Consider the following 21,722-nt stretch of genomic DNA (forward strand, 5'->3'; position numbering starts at 1 on the left):
CACCTATATTGGGAGAATGATCTCCTTTACAGTGAGCCTAAGGTTCCGGGCTTTGGGGCAGCACGTGTGCTGGTGGTCCCCCAATGTTACCGAACCTTCCTACTGGGTCTGGCTCACGACATTCCCCTGGCAGGACATTTGGGGCAGGGCAAGACCTTTAACAGGCTTGTCACCCACTTTTATTGGCCCAAAATGAGGACACACTCAGACAAGTTCTGCAGATCCTGTCCTACCTGCCAGGCCAGTGGTAAAGCAGGAAAAAGGGTTAAAACCCCCCTGATTCCACTTCCTGTCGTTGGCACCCCCTTTGAAAGGGTGGGCATCGACATTGTTGGCCCCTTGGACCCCAAAACTGCCTTAGGCAACAGGTTCATCCTGGTTTTGGTGGACCATGCCACCCGTTACCCAGAGGCAATCCCTCTAAGGACAGTAACTGCACCGGTGGTGGCCAGAACCCTGATGGGGATATTTACCCGTGTGGGGTTCCCCAAGGAAATAGTGTCTGACAGAGGCACTAACTTCATGTCCGCATACATGAAGTCGCTGTGGGATGCGTGTGGTGTAACTTACAAGTTCACCACACCCTATCACCCCCAGACGAACCGTCTTGTGGAGAGATTCAACAAGACCCTGAAAGGCATGATTGGTGGCCTTCCTGAGGCCATGAGGCGTAAGTGGGACGTCCTCTTACCATGCCTTCTCTTTGCTTACAGAGAGGTCCCCCAGAGAGGGGTAGGGTTCAGTCCCTTTGAACTTCTCTATGGGTACCCTGTCAGGGGACCCTTAAGCATTGTCCAGGAGGGATTGGAGAAAGCTCCAAAGGCACCCCCTCAGGATGTGGTCAGCTATATGTTGGCCCTCCGCAACCAGATGACCCGCTTCTGGAAAGAAGCCCAAGATAACCTTGAGGCCAGTCAAGAGGTGATGAAACAATGGTATGACCAGAAGGCCACCCTGGTAGAGTTTCAACCTGGAGACAAAGTGTGGGTAATGGAGCCAGTAGAGCCCAGAGCTCTCCAGGACCGCTGGTCTGGCCCATTTGAAATAAAGGAGCGGAAAGGGGAGGCCACTTACCTAGTGGACCTCAAAACCCCTAGGAATCCCCTAAGGGTGCTCCATGTGAACCGACTAAAAGCTCATTGTGAGAGGTCGGAGATCAACATGCTTCTGGTCACAGATGAAGGAACGGAAGAGGAGAGTGAACCTCTCCCCGACCTCCTCTCTGCCCAAGAAGGTGATGGGTCAGTAAGCGGGGTCATTCTGTCTGGCACCCTGACTCTAAATCAGAAAGGAGACTGTTATGAGCTGTTGGAGCAGTTCTCCCCCCTGTTCTCCCTTACTCCTGGGCTGACCCACCTCTGTGTTCATGATATTGACACCGGTGACAGTCTCCCTGTGAAAAACAAAATTTACAGGTTGTCGGATAAGGTGAAGGCCAGCATCAAGGAGGAGGTCTCCAAGATGTTGACTCTAGGGGTCATTGAGAAATCCAGTAGTCCCTGGGCCAGCCCAGTGGTATTGGTCCCTAAGGCTACTGCCCCAGGTGCGAAGCCAGAGCTCCGGTTCTGTGTGGACTACCGGGGTCTCAACTCAGTCACCCGGACTGATGCTCACCCCATCCCCCGAGCTGATGAGCTCGTGGACAGGCTAGGCGCTGCCAAGTTCCTGAGTACGTTTGATCTTACTTCAGGGTACTGGCAGATCGCCCTGACTGAGGGGGCTAAGGAAAGGTCCGCCTTTTCCACCCCTGACGGCCATTACCAGTTCCGAGTGATGCCGTTTGGATTAAAAAATGCCCCCGCTACCTTCCAACGGTTGGTTAACGGGGTCCTGGCTGGCAAGGATGCCTTCTGTGCAGCCTACCTGGATGACATAGCTGTCTACAGTTCCAGCTGGGAGGAACACCTGCTCCACCTCAAGGAGGTGCTTCAGGCCCTGCAACAGGCAGGCCTGACCATCAAGGCTAGTAAGTGCTATTGTAATTCCCCCAAATCTATTACAAAATACAGTTTGTGAATGGGCCCCAATATTTGCTGAACCTATTATGTTTTTAGTTACCAGGTATACAACTTTGTGCTAACTATAATTTAGGTAGGATGCCAGATTACACTCATGTTTATCAGCTGTAATTATGTCACTTTGAATAAAAATATTTATAATCTTGAAATTGCTAAATGGTGTGGTGCATTGCAGCAAATGTTTCTTTAATAATGCTGGTTAGAAATATATTATGGGTTTATTTGAGCTACTCAAAGGTGTTTACCTGATATCATTTAATCAATCCCTAAGATTACCATTGTCAAAAGAATCCAGAATTTTAGTTTCCAGGCATCATACAAGAGATGAGGAGCTAATGAAGCTTCCGGCACCAGTGTGGGCACAGGACTTCAAGCCCCATCTACCACCAGCATCCGTGCAACAAGCAAGCAGGGGCCTTAATCCATGACAGTCGAGTGCTTAACCTGTGGACTCCTCGCCTGCGGCGCAGGACATGCCCAGGCAGATACCCAGCTGAAGACTTTGCCAAAAGTGGGCCCATCTGTGTCCATCCGTTGACAGAACAGGCTGGCCCGGGCCTCCATCTCTTGATCCCATACAATGTAAGTGCTGATAGGTGAAAATGAGGCAGTCTCGCATAACTCTGTTACTATAATGTTTGGGCTTGCTTTTCACTGTGTCTACTGAAATGTGAAAGAAAAAGTTGATTCAGTCCAACCAGAGAAGGGATAAGGACCATTTCTTTACCTCTTTAATTACATTACACTTGCTGTCAGCTATGGGGACAATTAACTCTGCATTGGAGATTGTTGAAGACCAGATTAACACAGTGCAGAGATTGATAAAAAAATGCTGCTCCCGAACCTGTAGAAACTCTTAGTTCCACTATAAACACAGCAAAGATCTGCCCTAGAAGATGCTGCAGAGATAAATAATCTGTGTATTATTCATGACCCTCTTATAAAATAAAATCATGGGAATTTTAGTAATTAAACTGCCACCATCCAAAAGGAAATGAGGAGACTGAAAATGTTGAAACAGCGAAAGCTCAAAGACACTTGTGCAGGACTGTACCAGTATGTATGAGGATTGTAGTAGCTCCATGTCTAACATAAATGCAAATGTCTCACAATTCCAGATATGGAAATTTGCAAAGCATTCCTTACCCATATGGATGGCTTGTTGGTGGACTTCTGCTAGGAGATCCCTGGCCAAAACAAATATTTGGAAAACAAAGTTCAAAATCTGCTTAATGCCCAAAACAAAAGCAACCAAGCCCCATTTCAGACTCAGAGCAAATTGAAATTGCAGAAATTGCAGAATGAACCATATGTGGCAAATAACTTCTGTGAAAATCCACCAAATCCTAGGCGGTCTGCTGTAGCTCCTTCCGAAATTTGTAATGAAAACTTTACATCTAACAATGACCACTTTCACTAATCCTTAAATCACCAATCATCAAAGGACAAGGATGGGGGGCCTTTGTAGTACATACAGCTACCTGAATCTGAATGTACCCCATACATCATTGTCCTGGAGGGAAGTCTCAAAGTTAAGGAAAAATGCTCATGAGTCCTGGCTCTATTTAAAGTTTAAGTTGGCTTGTTGATGTAAGAAGAATTCTGGTTGGCCTGATGATCTGGTGGATGATATACCTTTGGCACAGTGAGTCAACTGAATAGACTTTCACCCGAAAAGCTTCAAAAGCTGACTGTGTTATTGTCTATTTCAAACATCCATGGTTAGTGATCTTGTTACATCGTTAAAGTCATCTAGCACAGTGGTTCCTAACCTGTGGTCTGGAGACCCGAAGGGGATTGAGAAGCCTCCTCAGGGGGTCGGCAACGGCTTAGATAAGTAACATTTCCAGCTTAATAAAGTGTATATGAATTAAGTGGCTAAATATACAATTACATTTTCTAAAACACACTGTAAATGTCAAAGAATTTGAAATTAGAGGCTAAAAATTAAATTAGTATCCTCAGATTGATTAGTAGGAGCATTGCAAGTGCATCAAACAGAATATAGAATGCATGATGTGTGGCTTCGATTGAATTTAGAAAAGCTCCAACCTTCCTCCTAAAATTTAAATTATTATTTTTTATTTATATTTGTGAGAAAATTAGGCAAAATGTGTAATCATTTGTGTATGTGTTTGATGAATGATTGTGTGTGTATGTTTCGGTATTGTTTTGTGATTCCAATCATCAACAATGTTAAGGCCAGGATCCCTGGCGTCCAGTAATGACTCAGTGTGGGGGTCCCCTTGTTCCAGTAATGATAAAGTGGGGAGTCAAAAAGGTGAGAACCACTGATCCAGCAAATATTTGTGCCCTTCCTTTAGGTTTTTTCTATGGGCCTTCTTTTTAAACTCCTCAGGGTCTTGAAAACAATGCAAGTGGTCCCTCCACATTGACCTCCAAGCAGACAGAACAGTCAACCAACTCTCATTATTTGCAGAACTGTTATGCCCTTTTATCTGGTTTATCTGACATTGAATGACTGACCACATTCTTAACAGGACACTGGACACCAACTTGCCCATTTCTGTGCCAAACAGAAAAGAAAACCAAAAAGTAGAACCAAATCTAATGCAGACACTACTGGCTTGAAGAAGGCCAATGTGTATCATAACTTGTTATAGAATATAGCAGCCATTCAGTCAAAATTGTTAAAAAAAGATTGACTAAATTTGGTTAAAGATCGTGATGTAATTTGTTGTCAGGAGATCTTGGAAACTGACAATTTTTACATAGATGGCTTTTTAACATTCTGTAGTCGAGCCATTCCATTTGCTACTGGTAGGCAAAAAGGTGATTAGCAGTTCTAGATACACTTTAGAAATTCTAATATTAATTCTGTATTGTTATCTAACACTACCTGGTTCAAAATAGTACATTTGTTCTTACCTGGCCTTTTTAATGGTTTTCTAATTAATTTGTATTTATTTATTTCTCTAAGCAGCCTATTAATGTTATTGATGATTTAGAAGCTTCTCTCCAGGCTTGTCTGAGGAATCGCCCAGGATACTTGGTCTTGATATGGGCAAGAGATTTCAATGTTAACATGTGTAAACACAAGGGTAACCTCACATCCGGTGTCAAGGACTGGAGGGGGGGGGATACTTCACACTTTATCCATGTACCATATGGGGATGCACCGAACAATCTGCCATAAACCAGCAGCTCACTAGCTAACTAGAAGACCATGAACTTCTGGACACCTCCCAATCCAGATTCCAGGCCAACAACAGCACCAAATCTGCACTAATTGCTGCCATGGTTGACATTAGAACCCTTCTTGACCAAGAAGAATCGCCCGCACTCATTCTCCTCGATCTCTCAGCGCTGTTGGACACTGTCTCTCATCACACTCTGATCAAGAGACTCCACCAAATAGGCATCAGAGGCAATACCCTGCAGTGGATTGCCTCCTTTCTCTCCAGCAGAACCCAGAGAGTCTTTCTTCCTCCATCACTTCACAAACTAAGGACATCATGTGAGGCATATCCCAGGCCTCTTCCCTCAGCACCACTGTCTTCAACGACTACATGACCCCCTTGGTCAACATCATAAGGAACCACAGTCTTAAAATATTCTCCTATACAGATGGCACACAGCTCATCTTCTCTTACTATCCTAAGACCCATCTGCGGCAAAGACCAACATCCAGCTCTGCATGAATTCCATCACAAACTGGATGAAGAACTGCCTCAAACTCATCAATGACAAAAGAGAATGCCTCCTATTCAGAAACTCTGCCTCTCCCTGGGATTACACCACCCACTGATCTAGGCCCAACCTCCACACCCTCAAACCTCACCAGGAACCTAGAGATCATGATTGACAACAAACGCAGCATGGAGAAGCAGATCAACGCAGTCTCCGCCACCTTCTTCCTCATCCTCTGAATGCTTCAGAAAATCTTCATTGCAGCCAAAGCCTGGAACAGCTTCCCATCCCACCTGAGAACATCTCCCTCCCTCCAGGTCTTCAGGAAAGGCCTCAAGAATTGGCTTTTCAACTAGAGCACAGCAGCAGCATAGTGCCTGGGTACCCTCACGGGTAATAAGTGCGCTATACAAATCTACTGACTGAACTAAAAATAAGACATAACTCCTTCAATTTATTCTACCACGTGGAAACTGAATTAAATGCTTGTAATGGTTTCCTTAGGAGCACAAAACTAATCCCAATAATTAAGAATAACCGCTAAAGTAAACTAATCCTAGATTCTGGAACTGCGTGTTTCCTAACAAAGTGCCCCAACGCCTTGTCAAGGCTAATAAGCGCTATATAAATGCAATCACGATAAATATGCATGGTTCAGCAAAGGAGGCATTACTATGGACGAGCAGAACAGTAATGTATTATGCTGAAGTTTTTCTGACCTTGGCAACTTTTGTTGGCTACAGTACTACAAATTCTAGGTTTGCTTCACTCGTGTACCGAGCATTAGATGCCTACTTTCCGCTTTCATATTGTCGTAGTGAATATACTAGGCACACATTTCACTCTTGTGATGCCTCCTGTCTCAATTGTCTTTCATGGGCGCCGAATGCTCGCGTAACTGCTTGGTGGGGTGTGGGGGGGGTCTAGAGGGGGTGAAGTTCGAGCGAACAGCTGCAAATCAGGAGTGCAGGCTGCGTCGACGGCAAGAGAAAAGTGCCCTTTGCCGTGCCAAGATTGGCTTATTAAATGTAAAGCTATCTCAGATACTCCTCGCTGTCCCTCCATACATTCAGACAATCTAATTAATTTTATTTTAATGTCTGTTCCATATGGCTTGTCAGCAAATAATCCGGCTTCCTCTGCGGGTTCTAAGAAGTGTGTGGGTGATCCCCGGTGATAGATAAATGCAAACCAAAACAAGGAGAGGATGAATTCTGCTGCATCTGTCAGCAAATGATTAGATTATTTAAAATACTGAATGCAATTAGAAGAGCTAAATGTAATCATTTAAAGTAAGCCATCTGTTGCAGGCGTTATGGATACAAATCTGCCAACTTATATATCGATCGTGGAGAAACTCTAAGCAGGCTACCGCAAAAAAATATGAGTTCACATATTCTGCAAAGACACTTACGATGCAAATCTATTCCGTTGCTGATTCTCTGAATCAGCGGTAGCACATGTCCATGGGACTAATCCATATTAAAGTCGATGAGGAGAATTCGCCACAGGTGTTTATGTTTTCTCCTGAAACACAGAGGTCGTTCAGATAGCCACCCTGAATCCGTTACTTCTTCCATGATTAGTGAACCGGAACAGAAATAAAAAAAAGTCACTTATACGATTGCAGTGAACTAATTAATAGCCAAAGGCAATCACTTTGGACTCGTTTACCTACCTATAGCACACACGGAAAGGTCTGCTAAATAGTCGCTGTGTGCAATTATTCCAGTCTTTAAAAGATGGTCAACCTTTATCAAATAAGCAACCACAATTCTGTAATACGAAATGTAATTTACGCACTGAAAATAGCATCCAATCCATTATTATAAGAATATTGAGAGCCATCAAGGAGTTTTGTGACCATAAAGACGCCTGAGGCTGCAGGTCGAGGACCTTTTCAGGGTGAGAGAGCGTAATCTAAATATTACATATGTTAAACATGAAATGCTTATATAAATACCTAACAATGCTGCATATGACAATAAATAGTAGTTGCTTAATGTGTATTTTGAATTATGATTATAAAACGTGAAGTTACTATTGTGCACATAAACTAATGTCGATTATAACAAATAATTGCTTGCACCATGATTAATTGAATATATTAACGCTTACGAGTATTGCATTTGTATTAAAACCCATAGGCTTTAAGTTAGCGTGAGTTGAGGATTTTAGCTGTGTAACTTTCATATTAAAGCATATTTAATGTTTTTCAGTGTGCTGACTCCTAATGGGCCATGACCCTGCATTTGTTCTTTTTCTTCGTTTCATGTAGCAAAATTCATGCTGTTCTCATCCGCATGCTAGTTGCCTTAGTACAAGTTTTATACTGATTTTGAAACAAAAGTATACAAAGGAATGTACAAGGACATTTAACCATGGACAAAGAAGCTCATGACCCTAGAAATGTGCCAAGATGATGACGAAACCCCCGGATGTGCCACCTACGAAGACGTCAATCAAAGTGTTATAAATTATCGTGGGGTGACAATTTGGATTACCTAATGTATAATTTGATAGGTTAAAGATAGTGGGGTATAGCGATTATCGAATAGAATTTTGGGGGAAGGTATTGCGAAAAGGGGATAAAAACCCATGTCACAGAAGGGTCCGAAGAACTAGGTAGGGAATGCTATCGATTTCATCCAGAAACTCTGTCTCTTTGTTTGGTGATCCTGAGACTTAATAAACTGCCCTCACCCATAGACTGCCTTTATGCTTCTCCTCCACATGAGGGAAGTGTCCCCTCTCCACTAGACTAAGTTAGACTGATGGCGATGCGACGGATGTCCTGAAGATGAAGACTGATCCTGTGTGCTGACTCAATCCTTGGAGGGTAATTATGACAATGCTACTGTAATTTGTCTATTTGCTTTTTCTTTCTAGGTACCAACTGCTGTATTTTTGAATAGAGACCATAGTTTAGATATTTTCTAAATTGGTGTTCTAAATTATTTTGCATGAAGTCCAACATGCTGATGCTAATTAGTGGCTAGGTTAGGTGATCACCCTGACTGACACAATAGACGAGACTGACATTGTACTATGCTGAACTGAGACTTGCATGATATTCTATGTGTTCCGATCTATGTTTACTTTATGTTATGCTCTGATGTTTGTGATCTTTGCATTATTGAAGTCTTATCACAGTTGCCATATCGTGACTATGCTCTTATGCTTCTTGGTTTTGAGACGACACTTCTGCTAGTAGATTGTAATCAATAGGGAATAAAACTCATAAAATTCTATCATAAGGTGTGGTTATTCATGGCTGAAAGGTCATGGTTGCGTTGACAATTTGATTAATGTCTTTATCTAAAGTAAAGTGTATTGTGGTGATAAATATTGATGACCTTATTGATATATTGCTTGACATATTGATCAGTTATCTCGTCCTACGGTGTCTCACCACTTGGTCAAAAGATTCATTGGCCTAAAACGAGTCCTAATGTGTATAAAATTAACCTAAAGGGACGCGTTAACAGTTCTGGTAGCAGAGCGACGGTTTGGCCCTTGGGGGCCCTAGGACAGAGATTCATTGTTTAATTTGTTTTTCTGTGATAATGCAAATTGGAGGTATGATGGGTTTCTAAGTTCACCATGACTTTCCCGGGATCTCGGAGCCTGCCTAAATGAGTTGGGAATGTTCTCGGCGCCATAATATATGTGGTTAGGGTTTTTACGCTTGCTTAGCTTATGCATTTTGCAGGTGATTGTGAAGATTTGTGTGTATTTAGGCCAAAATATGTGTTGTTTATTAGGAGTGGGCGTACTCCGCAGTATGAGAGTAGGGAAGTGAGCGTACTTCATGTAAGTGTGGCGCTTAATGCTCAAGATTATCCACGTGGTTGGTTGTTATGTACGGACCTGTTGAGGTCTAAGACTCCGGAGTATGAAGACAAGTGTGGTTTATGTTGTAATCTGTGCAGTTTAATAGGTCAATCGTGGTTGACAAGTCAAGTCTGAGTCATAATGTGTGTATGAAATCTTCGATGGAGATTTGACAAATTCTAAAGTGCACTAGAAGGAGTCATTGACAAGTCGAGAGTAGAATTTGCGGGTCAAATTCTGCTTGCGTATGCGGGAACTGATAAGGAGAGAGTAGCGGCTGAGGCTTCAAGTGAAATCTCTGTAAAGTTCTGAAGCGAATGTGTTATCCTTCCTGTAGTAAACCGGCAGATTTGTGTTGTCATTTAAGGTGCTCACAATAATTGCATTAGTTGTATGGGTTTGTATGGGTTCAGTGAGGAGCAGACAAGCCGCAAGACTTTGTCAGCTGGAGTGTGTATGTGAGTGTGACGTCAGTGGTGCTGCGCTGAGATAGGTCAGTCGTCGAGAGGGGTCGCGCACGGATTGGCTGCCGTCCGTGAGAGGCAATAGGTTGAGAAAGGCGGGTGAAGAGTGTCCTGGGAACTAAGTCACTTCTGATGAAATACAAAACTAACAGAGAATCGCAAAAATGAATTTTGTTAAAGCATTCAAAAGTGCTCTAAAAGGAGACGTGTATATTGTAGCGACTGATGGGGAGCCTACACCACCTGAGTGGACTCCAGCTTATATAGTCATGGAAGAAAAAGGTGTCGCTCCTTGTTTATGGATGAAACAGTGGCGCAAACTAACAGAGAAAGAGGGATGTCTAGCATTCCCAGATCATGGGACATTCAATCCAAAGGTACTTGAGAATTTGAGGTGGATGTTAAGTACACAGAAACCACCTCCGAGACCAGCTCAGTATGAGGCGTTAGCAATCTGGGACTTGATGGCACTTAAACATAGACAAGAAAGGTTTCAGAGAAGATTGCGAAGGGCAGAAAAATCCTATGCAGAGGCTAGGTGGGATAATGAAAACAAAATGTGGAGACGGGGAATTGTAGACGAATTAAAATTGTTTCCAGCAATAGCACAGGGAGAAGAGACGCAAGGAAAGAAAGCTTCTTGCAAAACAGATAAAGACTCTAACAAATCTAAAGAGAATAAAAGATCTTGGGAAGAGGAAGATGATTCAGATGATGAAGAATTTATGGACAGATTATTACATGATCGTCCGCCACCTTATGCAGTGAGCGACAATGCTCCAAGTACTAGTACAGACCCTGGGAACCAGACGCAGGAAAAGGGAGTTACTGATACGGTACAGACTAGTGATACTGTTTCGATACAGAAGGGTGTCAGTGTACCCACTGCACCAGATATGCCGATACAGTTGCAGCCTCCACCGCAGATACAGAGAATCTCCCCAGATGTCCCAGTACTTGAGACGACTACAAATCTAATAGTGCCACCAGACCCAATATACACAAAGCCAAAATTAATACAGATTGAATCAACTCCGAAATTGCTATCTCAACCACAGCCACAGCTGATACCAGGGTATAACCCAGTAGCTGGACCGCCATTAGTACCTGTCCTGGGTACCTTGGAACAGACCTATGGAGTTACTGCTTCACGGAGTCTGGGTCCGGGTCAAACACCTGCTGCCATATCATTACCGATTACTGTTGGTCCACCAGTACCATTGTATGCACAGGGCAAAACAGGCACGTGTGATCAGGGAGTGATGACTCAAGATGCGATAAGAGGAGGGTCTATGGGAACTCCACAGATTATGGCTCCAGGAGAGCAAACAGTTGAACAGCCGAGGCCCTTAATGGACCTTAGCCCGGTGGGAGCACACCTCGAAGCCATGCGTCAAGCAGGGTTAGGAGTTTTAACTCCACCAACAATGAGTACGAACACCTCACATTCCCCAATGATACATACAGGGAACATTTTGTTGCAGGGTTTTACAGTCCAACAGTTAAACGAATGGTTAGAAAAGACTTATACCTCACAAAAGACTGCAGTAGTTACAGTCGAGCCAGAGAAAGAAAAACAAGATGAATACCTGAACTTTGTGAGACTAGGGGCAGAAGCTGCTGAGTTAGTGGAAGGTACAATGGGAGTAAATAGATTGGAGTCATACACAGAGGCAGAATTAAGGTACCTATGCCCTAAGATTACCAAAGAAGTGGGCAAAGTGCATCAGAGAATAGCGAACCTGGCGGATAAATACAACATTGATATCGGAAACACCAAGGCCCATATTTATACTTTTTGACGCTAAACTGCGCTAACGCAGTTTAGCGTCAAAAAGTTTTGCGCCGTCTAACGCCATTCTGAAGCGCCATGCGGGCGCCGTATTTATGGAATGGCGTTAGCCGGCGCAAGCAGAACGGCGCTGCCTGGTTTGCGTGGGAAAAAACCACGTAGACCAGACAGCGCCGGCGTAGGGGGAAAATGGCGCATGGGCGTCTTAAAATGGGGCAAGTCAGGTTACGTCGAAAAAATCGTCTTAACCCGACTTGCGCCATTTTTTAACGACGCCCATCCCCCATCAACATGACTCCTATCATTGTAAAGATAGGAGTCATGCCCCCTTGCCCAATGGCCATGCCCAGGGGACTTCTGTCCCCTGGGCATGGTCATTGGGCATAGTGGCATGTAGGGGGGCACAAATCAGGCCCCCCTATGCCACAAAATATTATTAAAAAAAAAAAAAAAAAAACTTACCTGAACTTACCTGAATGTCCCTGGGGTGGGTCCCTCCAGCCTTGGGTGTCCTCCTGGGGTGGGCAAGGGTGGCAGGGGGGGTCCCTGGGGGCAGGGGAGGGCACTCTGGGCTCATTTTGAGCCCACTTGTCCCTTAACGCCATGCCTGACCCAGGCGTTAAAAAGCGGCGCAAATGCGCCGTTTTTAGCCACGCCCACTCCCGGGCGTCACTTTTGCCCGGGAGTATAAATACCACGTAAAGGCCTGGGAGTCATTTTTTAGACGGGAACGCCTCCCTTGCATATCATTAACGCAAGGAAGGGGTTCACGCTAAAAAATGACGCACATTCCGGGAACTTTGGCGCTATTCGCCTCTAACGCCATAGTATAAATATGGCGTTAGTTGGCGTTAGTTTTGCGTCAAAATTGCGTAAAAAAAAACGACGCAATTTCGGCGCAAACGGAGTATAAATATGGCCCCAAACATTTGAAAAGAAGTTATAGATTGGACTTTGATTCAAAAGATTTCGAACACATGAGGTCTGCGGGAATGAAGGCACATTTGAGAGAGTTGTTGCAAAGTGCACAAATTTGGGGGGCACTGGAAAAATGGGAAGGCAGATGGGCAAAAAAGAGAGACAAGGGAAAGGGAGACAGTCCAGGATCTAATCAAGCTAAGGCTTCACCTGATCTGGAATCAGTAAAAATATTACCTATGAGCTGGTGGTGTCCCAGTTCACGTGCCATGGACCAGAGGAGACATTTTATCCTTTACTAACAATTATCCCAGATTGAGAGAGAAACCAATCGAGTGGTATCAGCAGACAGATAGGTTTGTGAAACTTGTGAAATGCCTCTGGGAAGAATTAAATACCATGTTTGAGATCATTGTTCCGCCTGATTTGTGGCTTGAGTGTAAGAGAGGAGTCGATTGGCCGACAAAGGAACCAGCAAGGGATAAGTTGACCGGGGCACCTTCTGAAGAGGTGATGAAGTATTATCATAAGGTGATTGAGTTTCTGAAACAAAAGGTGTTGCCGAAAGTGACTGATTGGCAGAAAATCGACCGGACCTCTCAAGAGGTTAAGGAATCAATACATGCATATTACGAAAGATTGTTAAAAACATTCAAACATTACAGTGGTACTGAGACTATTGAACCAAAGGATATGAACCATCTCGTGTTTAGATTTGTTGAAGGGCTGAGACCAGAAGTCAGTCAGATGATTAAGAATCATTTGATTTGTTGGCAAGCTAAGCCGATTGATGAGGTGTTGCAGTATGCGAAATACTGCAGTGACGAGATTGAGTTGAAACAGAAAAAGTTGAAAGAAAAGGTGATGGTGATGCAGATAAGGGCTGCACAGGCAGGAATACAGGGAAATGGAGTTCAACAGAGGATACAACAGCAACCGCAAATAAACGGTATGTTTCAGACCAAATCGAGGGGTCGAGGTCGGGGGTTTGTGAACCGTGGTTCAGATCTGAATAATGTTGTAATTCTAAATGACGTGCAAGGGGTGAAAAAGATGTCACCATGTCACGCGTGCGGGGGCGTGGGGCACTGGAAACGGGAGTGCCCGAATATGGTACAGGATGGTGCTGTTCAGCAAGGTACTAATGTTGGTGCATTCCAAAATTCACGAGGTCCGAAAATAAGACATCAGAGCCTGAATTTTCCGAACAATCTGGTGCAAATGCAAGGGGTACAGCCCATGCAGCAGATGCAAATTCTGCGTTTTTAGTCAATACAAATGCAACCAGTACAGCAGCAGATTCCTATGGTGCCTAGACAGCAAATGCAATTACCAATGGCTCTGATGGGACAGCAACAGGTGATGCTTCCTCAGCAGGTCACAGGCCAGGCAACAAACCAAAATAATTCTGTACAACAGTTCCCATTACGAGGTGAAAATGGCATGAATGAAGATTGGTCAGATGGTGGCTCAGACAGCGAAGAGTGCAGGCTTGCAGCGTCCTTAGAGGTGGATCAGAGAGGCCCATATGTAGAAGGAAAGGTGATGGGTTATAAGGTTTCATTCCTAGTCGACACAGGAGCCACACGTTCCACAGTTAGAAGTGCAGAAGTTCCAAGATTACCTCTCTCAGGACGTACTATAAGAGTGGTTGGAGTAGCAAATAGGTATCTGACTAACCCGATTACAGATCCAGTGCAAGTTGAGATCGGCAACTTCCAGGGGCTACATAGGTTTGTAGTCTGTGACTCGAGTCCAGTATCCCTACTGGGAAGAGACTTACTGTGTAAAACAAAATGTTCAATAACCTGTTCCAATGACGGAATTGAAGAACAGACAAATAGCGATGATGAGGGAGATGAAAGTCAGTTTTTAGAGGAAGAAACAGGAACAAATAAAGACTACCCTCTGATTACTCTATTCCCGATGCATACTTTGATTGATCTGCCTGTTGAACTACAGGGAACGGTAACGGAGAAGGTGTGGGACCTAACCGGGAAAGAAGTAGGACTAATAAAAGTGGTAGAGCCAGTTAAAGTCCAGATAAAACCGAATGCAGTGTTCCTTCAAGTGCCACAATATCACATGACCCAAGATGTTCTCATTGAAGTGTCACAAATAATTGCAGACTTTCTCAGGCAGGGAGTTCTGAAAGAAGTTCTGAGCAGTCCATGTAACTCTCCCATAATGGGTTTAAAGAAACCATGTGGAAAGGTTCGAATTGTGCAGCATTTGAGAAAAATAAACAAAATTGTGATAAAATATTGCCCTGTGGTACCCAACCCAGCAGTAATAATGTTCCAGGTCCCCTGTGATGCTGAATGGTTTACCGTAGTAGACCTATCACAAGCCTTCTTTTCAGTACCTCTTCATGAGGACAGCCAATTTTTGTTCAGTTTCAAATACCTGGATAAGGTGTACAGCTGGTGCAGAATTCCTCAAGGGTTTTCTGAGTCACAGTCCATCTTCAATCAAATATTGAAGAGGGATTTGGAGCCACTGTTGCTGCCTTTTAATTCAACTCTTGTGCAGTACATTGATGATTTGCTCATTGCATCCAAGACTAGAGACAATTGTAAATACGATACCATTGCATTACTGAATCATCTGGGAAAGAATGGACATAAGGTGTCACCCAGAAAGCTACAATACTGTCAAAAGGAAGTGAAATACTTAGGACATTTGATTGAAAAGGGTTCCAGGAGAATATCAAAAGAAAGAATAACAGCTGTCTTGCAAATGAACCCCCCCACAACCAAGAGAGATGTCAGAATGTTTTTGGGAATGGTGGGCTACTGTCGCCAGTGGATACCCAACTTCTCGATCATTTCAAAACCATTGATAAAGCTAACAGACAAAGAAATCAAGGATGAGCCATATACTATAACTTTGTCTAAGGAAGAACTTGAGTCCTTTATGGAGCTAAGAGAATGTATGTGCAGGGCACCAGCGTTAGGAATGCCAGACTATGAGAAACCTTTTCTGTTGTTTTGTCATGAACGTGGTGGTTTTCCTTTGTCTGTCTTAACACAGGTCCACGGAGATGCGAATCGCCCTGTAGCATATTTTTCAGCTACCTTGGACCCTGTCGCAGCAGCCTTACCGGGTTGTCTGCGTGCAGTGGCAGCAGTTGGTCAGAGCCTTACACAATGTGAAGGCATAGTCATGGGATATCCCCTAACAGTAATGGTTCCACATTCAGTTGAAATTCTGCTGACTCGAACTAAAACACAACACATGACAAACGCACGTCTCACTAGGTAAGAGATGATCATACTGGGGTCACCAAATGTCACGTTAAAGCGCTGCAATGTTTTGAACCCGGCAACTTTACTTCCTAATGAAAATATTGAAATTAAAAATGAGGAAGAATTTGAACATGATTGTCTTGAGGTAACCGAGCTCTGTACTAAACCTCGCCCAGATATTCAAGACACGCAATTAAAAGAAAATGACTGCATCATGTTTGTCGATGGGTCCTGTTTAAGAGATCCAGCTGGAACACTGAGAGCTGGCTATGCGGTATGTACCATAGCTGGTATTATCGAGGCTTCATGGCTCAAGAAAGTGTTTTCCGCACAAGTGGCAGAACTGATCGCCCTTACTAAGGCATGTCACGCAGCTGTAAATTTGAAAGTCACTATCTATACTGACAGCAGATACGGATTTGGAATTGTACACGATTTTGGACAACTTTGGTCACAGAGAGGTTTTATGACTTCATCTGGTTTGTAATGGTGAACAAATAAAGGATTTGTTACATGCGATTCAGTTACCTCTTGAAATTGCCGTGGTGAAATGCAGTGCTCACATTAAATCACAAGACTTTGTATCCATGGGAAACGGCTATGCAGATCAAGTTGCAAGGTTTTGTGCCTTGAACTGTATATCGTTCAAGGAGCAATGGGAATTGTTACCACAAACTGAAAATGACACCTGTTTGAACCTAGCATTGCAGGTAGTTTACACATTAGATGAGCTAAAAACATTACAGAGCCGTGCAAGCAAAGAAGAAAAACGCTCTTGGCAAAGAATGCAATGTGTACAGAGGGCAGATGATTTATGGGTCTCAGAGGAAGGGAAACTAGTTCTGCCAAACAGCCTTCTATCTCAATTTGCCAGGCTCTATCGTGAACAGGCTCACCTAGGAAGAGATGCCATGATCAGGTCATTCAAAATTGATTGGTTTAACCCAAAATTCAGACATGCCGCAGAAATTACTTGCCACAGGTGCATCATCTGTCAACAGATGAATGCCGGGAAAGGAACTGTGGTAACTTTGAGCCACATCGGGAGAGCTGGAGGTCCGTTCAACAAAATGCAAATGGACTTCATTGAAATGCCTGTTTGTGGGGGACTGAAGTACGTGTTGGTGATTGTGTGTGTTTTCAGTCACTGGATTGAGGCATTTCCCACATGTAGAAATGACAGTCTTACGGTTGCAAAACTACTACTGAGGGAACTGATACTAAGGTTCGGGTTTCCGGTCTCTATACAATCAGATAGGGGTAGACACTTCGACAACGAGGTGATTAAACTCCTGTGTGCCGCACTTAACATCGAGCAAAAGCTGCATTGTAGCTATCGCCCTGAAGCATCGGGACTAGTAGAACAAATGAATGGTACTTTGAAATCGAGAATGGCAAAAATGTGCGCAGCAACTAACATGAAATGGCCAGATGCCTTGCCTCTAGTGCTGATGTCAATGAGAAACACCCCAGACAAGAAAACGGGACTATCCCCCCATGAAATCCTCATGGGTAGAGCTATGAGATTACCAGCAGTACCTGCAAATGCCCTAGTGAATTTTACAGATGATATGGTGTTGGATTACTGCAAAGGTTTGGCTGATGTGATTCGCTCTTTCTCTCACCAGGTGGAAGCTAACACATTGCCACCGATTGGTGATCCAGGCCACTCTCTACAAGCTGGTGACTGGGTGGTTGTCAAGAAGCACGTACGAAAATCGTGTCTAGAGCCACGTTGGAAAGGGCCATATCAAGTAATCTTGACGACTACTACTGCAGTAAAGTGTGCCGGAGTTCCCAACTGGATACATGCCAGTCATACAAAAAAGGTAACGTGTCCTGTTGAAGAGGAACTTGAAGTTTCCGGCACAACAACTTCAGGAAGAGAAGTCTCAGGGCCAGAGAACAGTCAAGAGGGAACTGAGATGATCGGAGAGCCCTCTGAGAACAGCCTCGTCCCTCAAGCAGTCAATGAGTTCGAGAGAGGTGACAGAGTGCCTATCTCAGTAGAGGCGGCAGGAGAATTAAATCAAGAAGAAGTTCTCCAAGAAGTAGACAAGTACGGGTTAGAACTCGAACGCGGCACAGAACCAGAAGAAGAAGAAGAAGAAGGAGAAATTGTAGAAAGAAATCAGAACGTACCAGAATCCCCTGAACCAGCTGCAAGTCCATCAAGAGAAAACACAAAATCACAAGAGGAGGGTGCTGTCCAGCGTCCTGAAAGAACACATCAAGAGAAGACGCATAGAGGTGATAATTGGCCAGATAAACCACTCTTCAAGATAAGAGACGTATCAAATGACACAATAATAGAAGAGAAAGATACATCTCGAGTGGAAGATTTAAGCAAAGGAGAACAACAGGGCGAACGAAGGCTAAAAAGAAAAAGAGTTGCAAACAGAAGATATACAGGTCCTAAATGGGCGTATGCTACAACATCGGAATGGCAACAAGAATTCCTAGCATTCTGTTTTTAACGAGAAGTAACAGGCCAATACTACGGTACTTGATCGAATCTGAGGGAAGCTTGGTTAAAAAGAAAAAAAAATCTGAAAAATTTGAAAACTGGAAAGAGACATTATAAATTACCGAAAGAGAAACTAAAACTGGATTGACTTTTAAAACTCGATTACGACAAGCTGCTAACCTGATTTGACAAAAGGGGTCCTGGAGTGAGTGAAGATGCTGTAAATACACGCAGAAAGCCAGATAATTTGAACCATCCTCTAGTTGATTGTTGCTCTACTATCTGATTCTATACAGACATGGCTTACAATAGAAGTAGTAGCAAGGGAAGTAAAGTGTGTGGTTGGCTAGGACTTATAATAGGTGTTGTGTGCGCAGTGATAATTGTGGGAGTGATTGTAGGAATGCCATGGATAGAGAAAGAAACCATTAATGCTACTTTAAAACCTGAAACTACCACACTAACACCATGGGAAAGATTTGAGCAGAATGCAAGACACATGCATGAGGGAACTAATGCAAAGGGCGAACTTTCTACTAATGTCTTCTATCGTTTGCTAAATGAGAATGTGGAAACTATGGATGCGAAAGATTGTTATGTGTGTACTAAAATTCCTTTGTCTGTACAGGAGGGAGTTACTTACCATAGTCTCCCTCTTACTTACAGAATTAGCTGCAGCTTGCTACTAACAAGGTTCTACAATCAAGAGCATGTGCAATACTTTTATTCAAACTTAGACGTTGTGTTTTCTTTTGTGCCTCTGATTGAATTTTTTAATAAATTAGCTAAAGAACATGATAAAAAAATAGTTAGAGGATTCTTTGAGCCAACGCTTACATTTGGGACAGCCTACGCACATCGCAATAACTTGACTTGCTTATTATCACCTGTTGAGAAAAGCTTTTTAGATCACAATGATGATAGACGCAAAGCACTGAAAGAAAGATTAGAAAAAGGACTGGAGAAACGCACATACGCAAATGATTATGCTTACACCGCCATCAAGATACAAGGAAAATTAGCTTCAGATGCATTAAACGTAGGTAGGCTTTGTATATATAGGCCAAAATCCGAGCAAGACAACCTGTTTGTGGGAACGAGTGAGTGCAGACATGTGTTTTTGTTCCAGAGTAAATGGACCTTTATGCTGAATGCACAAGATCCAGCGATCCCTGGGATCTATTACATCTGTGGGCTAAATGCTTATTACCGTCTCCCTAAGGGATGGTATGGGACATGTTATTTGGGAATAGTATTCCCAAAGATTTACCAGTTTGATGACTTAAAACAGATACCTAAGACGTCTGAATTACAACATCCGAGACAAAAACGAGAATTAGTGGCGGCTGTCATTGGTGACATATTTGGAGCTATAATCCCTTCAGTAGGGGTTCTCTTAAATTCTATGAAGATACAGAAGTTGTCTAATATTGTGGATAACATGCTGACAAATTTTACAGGAGCTATACTCCTGATGGATACTGAACTTGCTGCAGAAAGAGCTATGACTCTTCAAAATCGGCATGCTTTAGACATTCTTTTAGCTAAGAGTGGAGGAGTCTGCAAGATGCTCAATGAGCGTCATTGTTGTTCATTCATTCCTGATAACAGTAAAAAGATTAGAAGTATGCTTACTAACCTTACTAGAGATAGTACAGATTGGAAGGATTTGAAAGAACTTGGTGTTTGGGAGAAATTTGGAAAGGGAATTGCCAGGGTTGGGAGCTGGTTTACCAACATTTGGAATGGGGTACTTGCAAAAATACTGATGGGTCTATTAATTGTTCTGGTCTGTCTATTAGGATTATGGGGGGCATGCAAAATTAATGACAAAATAAAGAGGAATTGGACTAAAAGAACCAGGAGAAACAAAGAAAGTGAAAGAGAGAAAATGTTCAACGAAATTTGGGAAAGTTCACATAAAGGGCAAGATGTTGACAAAATGAAAAATTAAAAGTGAAAGGTCAAAGGGAAAGGTTTGTGTGATGATGAGCGTCTTCAGAGGAGGGACTGAGAGAGCGTAATCTAAATATTACATATGTTAAACATGAAATGCTTATATAAATACCTAACAATGCTGCATTTAGAAAACAACAATAAATAGTAGTTGCTTAATGTGTATTTTGATTTATGATTATAAAACATGAAGTTACTATTGTGCACATAAACTAATGTCGATTATAAGAAATAATTGCTTGCACCATGATTAATTGAATATATTAACGCTTACGAGTATTGCATTTGTATTAAAACCCATAGGCTTTAAGTTAGCGTGAGTTGAGGATTTTAGCTGTGTAACTTTCATATTAAAGCATATTTTCTGTTTTTCAGTGTGTTGACTTGCAAAGGGCCATGACCCTGCATTTGTTCTTTTTCTTCGTTTCATGTAGCAAAATTCATCCTGTTCTCATCCGCATGCTAGTTGCCTTAGTATAAGTTTTATACTGATTTTGAAACAAAAGTATACAAAGGAATGTACAAGGACATTTAACCATGGACAAAGAATCTCATGACCCGAGAAATGTGCCAAGATGATGACGAAACCCCCGGATGTGCCACCTACGAAGACGTCAATTATGAAGACCAATCAAAGTGTTATAAATTATCGTGGGGTGACAATTTGGATTACCTAATGTATAATTTGATAGGTTAAAGATTGTGGGGTATAGCGATTATCCAATAGAATTTTGGGGGAAGGTATTGCGAAAAGGGGATAAAAACCCATGTCACAGAAGGGGCGAAGAACTAGGTAGGGAATGCTATCGATTTCATCCAGAAACTCTGTCACTTTGTTTGGTGATCCTGAGACTTAATAAACTGTCCTCACGCATAGACTGCCTTTATGCTTCTCCTCCATATGAGGGAAGTGTCCCCTCTCCACTAGACTAAGTTAGACTGATGACGATGCGACTGATGTCCTGAAGACGAAGACTGATCCTGTGTGCTGACTCAATCCTTGGAGGGTAATTATGACAATGCTACTGTAATTTATCTATTTGCTTTTTCTTTCTAGGTACCAACTGCTGTATTTTTTAATAGAGACCATAGTTTAGATGTTTTCTAAATTGGTGTTCTAAATTATTTTGCATGAAGTCCAACATGCTGATGCTAATTAGTGGCTAGGTTAGGTGATCACCCTGACTGACACAATAGACAAGACTGACATTGTACTATGCTGAACTGAGATTTGCATGATATTCTATGTGTTCCTATCTATGTTTACTTTATGTTATGCTCTTATGTTTGTGATCTTTGCATTATTGAAGTCTTATCACAGTTGCCATATCGTGACTATGCTCTTATGCTTCTTGGTTTTGAGGCCGGCACTTC

The sequence above is a fragment of the Pleurodeles waltl genome, chromosome 2_1, assembly GCF_031143425.1.
Source record: "Pleurodeles waltl isolate 20211129_DDA chromosome 2_1, aPleWal1.hap1.20221129, whole genome shotgun sequence".
In the NCBI taxonomy this organism is placed as follows: Eukaryota; Metazoa; Chordata; class Amphibia; order Caudata; family Salamandridae; genus Pleurodeles; species Pleurodeles waltl.